Source organism: Chlorocebus sabaeus, chromosome 6 (genome assembly GCF_047675955.1).
Source record: "Chlorocebus sabaeus isolate Y175 chromosome 6, mChlSab1.0.hap1, whole genome shotgun sequence".
Taxonomy (NCBI): domain Eukaryota; kingdom Metazoa; phylum Chordata; class Mammalia; order Primates; family Cercopithecidae; genus Chlorocebus; species Chlorocebus sabaeus.
This window is the reverse complement of record NC_132909.1, coordinates 42251486-42257485: the sequence shown is the minus strand read 5'-3', so window position 1 is coordinate 42257485 and position 6000 is coordinate 42251486. Positions and strand designations below refer to the sequence as shown.

The window sequence follows — 6000 nt, the reverse complement described above, 5'->3', positions numbered from 1 at the left end:
AAAAAATTGTTTCCAAAAACTTGCAAAAATTAAGCATCATGCTATTTTATGATTTTGACTGAAATTTTGACAGATGAACTAAAAATTTTAAAACCTAATAATTCTACACATAAAATTAAAAATTTCTATGCATTTCAATAAAAGAAATTTGGTAATTAAATACTACAGTCAATTAAACTTACGAACTTTATTGGAGTTAAAAGTATAACAAAGTTCTTCCTAAAACACTTTGCAACGCAAAATTATTTCACTCAAGGAGTGTTTAATAGTTTGAAGGCTAGGAATTACAAGCAATTTTCAAAAGCAGATACTCACATTTATAAAACTTTATACATCATTTGAACTGAAAGACATTTATACTACTAAAATCAAACATTCATCACCTTCAAACATTCTTATATCATGAGTTTTATATATTATTTAACACCATTCCTCATCACTACATGGATTTTATCACACACTTGTACCATTCTCCTTGGATTTTTTGATATTTGTCTTCACTCTTTACATTATCCTATAAGACAATAGAGAAGGAAAAAATACATTTTATCAGATTCTCTTAAATGTCACTTGGGTATTAGAGTACAATGGTATTCTATTTGGTATTTATATATTTATATATTGTATATTTATATATTTATATTAATTTTAATATCTTAAAAGTAATGGTGATGAAGCATTTACCTCAATTCTGCCCGAGAATAAATGGGGTCCAAAAATGCAGTAAGTGGGGCAGGTGTGGTGGCTCATGCCTGTAATCTCAGCACTCTGAGAGATCAACATAGTCAGGTTGCTTAGCCCAGCAGTTGGAGACCAGCCTGGGCAAGATGGTGAAACCCCATCTATACAGAAAATAAAAAAAATTAGCTGGGTATGTTGGAGCACACCTGTAGTCCCAGCTACTGAAGAGGCTGGGATGGTAGGATCACGTGAACCTGGGAGGCAGAGGCTGCAGTGAGCCAAGATAGCACCACTAACAATCCAGCCTGGGCAAAAGAGCAAGACTTTGTCTCAAAAAAACAAAAGAAAACAACAACAACAACAGCAGCAACAAAAACACAGAGAAGTGAAGTGTATGGTTTAGTTCAAACTGATACTCTGGATTAAAAAGAAATATAAATGAAATTTGCTTCAAGAAGTCTGTACACATAAATCATGTTGACATTCCAACTAAGTTTGAGAAAAACAACACCCTTTGGGAATCACTTTATTTTTTTTTAAGATGGGGTCTCACTCTGTTGCCCAGACTGGAGTGCAATGGTACAATCTAGACTCACCGCAACCTCTGCTTCCCAGATTCAAGTGATTCCCCTGCTTCAGCCTTCTGGGTAGCTAGGATTACAAGGGTCCACCTCCATGTCCAGCTAATTTTTTTTGTATTTTTGGTAGACATGTGGGTTTCACCATGTTGGCGAGGCTGGACTTGAACTCCTGACCTCAGGTGATCCACCTGCCTTGGCCTCCCAAAGCGTTGGGATTACAGGCATGAGCCATTGTGTCTGGCCTGGGAATCACTTTTGACTAATCTCAGTAAGGACAGAATGCTATCATTATTTGCTTTTAGAATAATCGCTAAGAGCTTAATAACATTAAAATACATTAAAAACACTAGAGTTAGATTTTAAAACCTATGATAATGTTAAAAGTACAAAATTTCTCACCTTCTTGAGAACAGTGTGGATTTCATCCTTTACTATAGATAAGTTTCTGATTGTCTTATTCAGTTAGTTTTTAAATTGTAAATTCATGTCTTCCGAAATCTTTAAGTTTTCTTGTAACCGATGAAGTTCCTTTTTAACTTCTCTGAGTACAGCAGAGAAGCTTTTGTTGGAATTCTCCAAATTTAATATGGTTTTTTCATCTTCATCTGTTTTAAAAAAATCCAAAAATTAACATTTTGCTCTCTAAAATTTCCAATTTAATTTTGATGTTAAAATATTTAAGCTGTGAAAATAAAAGGCTGATAGAATTCTGTAAAATGGCTATATCTGACAATTTCATTAGTCATGAAGCACACTGCAATATTCATTTCATTTATTTATTCATTTACTTTTGAGACTGAGTCTCACTCTGTTGTGCAGGCTTGAACAAAGTGGCACGATCTTGGCTCACTGCAACCTCCACCTCCTGTGTTCAAACGATTCTTCTGACTCAGCCTCCTGAGTAGCTGGAACAAAGGGGTATGCCACCACACCCAGCTAATTTTTGTAGTTTTAGAGATGGGGTTTCACCATGTTGATCAGGCTGGTCTCAAACTCCTGACTTCAGCCAATCCGCCCACCTCAGCCTCTGAAAGTGCTGGGATTACAGATGGGAGCCACCATGCCTGGCCTGTTTCATTTAAATTTTTAACTTGTATTATTTCAAAATCTATGTTCTATTTTTAGATGATTGTATAGATTAGAGAACACAGACTGGTAAAAACTAAGTGGAGGCCAGGCACAGTGGCTCATGCCTGTAATCCCAGCACTTCGGGAGGCCGAGATGGGCAGATCATGAGGTCAGGAGATCGAGACCATCCTAGCTAACATGGTGAAACCCTGTCTCTACTAAAAATACAAAAACTTAGCAGGGCGTGGTGGCACACCTGTAGTCCCAGCTACTCGGGAAGCTGAGGCAGGAGAATCGCTTGAACCCGGGAGGCGGAGGTTGCAGTGAGCCGAGATAGCCCCATTGCACTCCAGCCTGGGTGACAGAGTGAGACTCCATCTCAAAAAAAAAAAAAAAAAGAAAGAAAGTGGAACTAGAAGATGATTAAAAGGATGCAACAGATAACAATGAACCTGAGATGCACATGAAGACCTAAGATTCAGATAAAGCTAAGCAATTTTATAACCTGAACCAGAAATAATGAAAAGTAAAGTTCTTTGCAGAGTGCAGTGACTCATGCCTGTAATCCCAACACTATGGGAGGCCGAGGTGGGCAATCCCTTGAGGTCAGGAGTTTGAGACCATCCTGGCCACATGGTGAAACCCCGTTTCTACCAAAAATACAGAAAAATAGCTAGGCATGGTGGCACACACCTGTAATCCCAGATACTTGGGAGGCTGAGGTGGGAGAATCACTTGGACCCAGGAGGCAGTGGTTACAGTAAGCTGAGGTTGCGCCACTGCACTCCAGCCTGGGTGACAGAGTGAGACCCTGTCTTGAAAACAAAAAAAAAAGTAAAAAAGTTTGTAAAAGTTCCTTATGTCCTTTGATGAAACTATGTGGTATGCATATGCAAATGTGTACATAGGTACATACATGTGTATGTACATACATAAATATATGCATGTCCCAGCAGGGTGCTAACAGAACATATCCAATGCTGACCCTTATCTGTTTTTTCTTCTAGTAACTGCAGCTTCTGTTCTACCTCAACTCTTACTTTTTCGCTCTTTTCCAGTTTTTGCAAGAGGCTTCCTACATCTACCATTGCACCATTGCACACAATGAGGCCAACATTTTCTTCCACATTCTTTGATTCCTGCTTTACTGTTGGTGTTGGAAATAATAATGTGTTTCCTATAATATAAAATATATCGTATTTTAGTGAGCTATTTTTCTTCTTAGTTACTAGTACATTTATTAAAAAGCAAAAATCTTAATATGCTCAGACCTAGCATATCTTCATGCAATGACTCAGACTCTTCCTCTTTATGGTTCTTTTCATCTTTTAAGGTGTCTACTAATTTCTGGTAAAAGCAAGATTCATGGAGCACTACTTTATTAAGAAGCTTCTTTACCTGCTATGCATGCAAGTAAACAAAATAAAGAGATGAAAATACATTTTTTGATTCTCTTAGAAAAACTATGTTATTATTTTCACTTCGTTTTGAGAAGGAGTCTTGCTCTGTCACCCAAACTGGAGTGCAGTGATGTGATCTCAGCTCAATACAACGTCTGCCTTCTGGGTTCAAGTGATTCTTCTACCTCAGCCTCCAGAGTAGCATTACAGGCACCTGCCATCATGCCCGGCTAATTTTTGTATTTTTGGAGAGATAGGGTTTCACCATGTTAGCCACTTGACCTCAGGTGATCCACCTGCCTCAACCTCCCAAAGTGTGAGCCTCCACACCCAGCTGTAATTTTCACTTATGATGGATATCCATGGAACTGAGTAAGATCTAAGTTACTTTTGAAAAAAAACCTTCATTGTTAAAAAGTATAACATTGATAGAATTTATGCACAGGTATGATTTATTACAGCATAATTGGTAAATCCAAGAAATCAAAACCACCAGCAACAGAGAACAGGTAGGCCAATTATGGTACATCTATATAAAGGGTACTGTACAGCTATAAAAAGAATGAGGCAGGTCTCTATTTTCATGGCAGAATGTATCTGTAGAATACTGTGGGATGAAACAAAAAAAAGACAGTCAAAATGTACAGAATAATTCCATGTTTTGCTTATAAAAATAGAACTGAACTGTTTACAAAAAGATCTAGAATTTTATATATTTTAGTCCTGAAGAGTAGAAACAGAGGGAGAGGGAGAAGGAAAGTGTTTTACAACTGGCTTGTGTTATATTGCTTTATTTTTATTTTTATTTTTTGAGATGGAGTCTCACTGTGTCATCCAGGCTGGAGTACAGTGGTGTGATTTTGGCTCATTGCAACCTCTGCCTCCTGGGTTCAAGGGATTCTCCTGTCTTAGCTTACTGAGTAGTTGGGATTACAGGTGCGTGCCACAGCCCCTAGCTAATTTTGGTATTTTTAGTAGAGATGGAGTTTCACAATATTGGCCAAGATGGTCTTAAACTCCTGGCCTCAAGTGATCTGCCTGCCTCAGCCTCCCAAATTGTTGGGATTACAGGTGTGAGCCACCATGACTGAACATTATGTTGCTTTAATATATCAAAAAGTCAACAGAAGTTCTATTAACTTTTCTTTTTCTTTCTTTCTTTCTTTTTTTTTTTTTTTTTGAGACAGAGTCTCGCTCTGTTGCCCAGGCTGGAGTGCAGTGGTGCGATCTCGGCTCACTGCAAGCTCTGTCTCCTGGGTTCACACCATTCTCCTGCCTCAGCCTCCCAAGTAGCTGGGACTACAGGCACCCATCACCATGCCCAGCTAATTTTTTTTATTTTCAGAAAAGACGGGGTTTCACGATGTTAGCCAGGAGGGTCTCGATCTCCTGACCTCGTGATCCACCTGCCTCAGCCTCCCAAAGTGCTGGGATTACAGGTGTGAGCCACCGCACCTGACCCTATTAACTTTTCATTGGAAAAGGTAACTTTTTGAAAAGTTTCTAAAAAATGTTTTCCTTTTAAATATTCACAAGTTAGATTACCTGAGCCCGAGAAAGTTGTAGTCCAGGAGTATAAAATATTTCTTCCAAATCCTTTTCAAGAAGGTAACCACAATGACTTTGATCAAAATAAACAAAAGCCATTAACAGATCTCTGTTATTTGCGATTATTTGAGTCTTTTCTTTTTCCTAAGAAAATGGAGAAGTAGAAGACACAGTATTCAAATTTTTTATGCCTGAAAAGTGAGAAATGGGGACTGTGCATAAAATAGCAATAATCTAGTAAGATATTTGCCTCATCCTGGCTAAAATGAGTTAATTTGGTGTATAAATATGAGAGAAAGGAATCAGACATACTAGTTATCTGACATAGCCACAAAAAAAGACTGATGGAATTTTACTTAGTGGTAATTTAGATGTATAAGGACAAATAATCTTCACAACTGTGTTATGCTGAGATGATGTAAGATATCACCGTATTATAAAGAACACAGTATTCAATAAACACCTTATCTTTAGAGGGCCTCTCCTTGCAGTGTCTGTTGATATCTCTTTTGTCATCTCGTTTGGTCATTTCTTCCTCATGCCTATCTGTAAAATAAATACAACAGTGGCAAAAAAGTCATTAACACACATATTTCAAGTTGGGCACAGTGGCACGTGACTGTTATCCCAGTTGCTCAGGAGGCCGAAGCAGGATAACAGCTGAGTAGGTGTTATCACAGCTACTGAGGAGGGCCAGGTGTTCGAGGGTGTAGTGAGCTAT

The 6000-nt window shown here is 38.2% G+C and overlaps 1 pseudogene; it reads right to left on the bottom strand.

Moving 5' to 3' along the window:
• Positions 1–453: 453 nt before the first annotated feature.
• Positions 454–6000, bottom strand: part of LOC140711776 (cell division cycle and apoptosis regulator protein 1-like) — a 29127-nt pseudogene continuing 23580 nt past the window's right edge.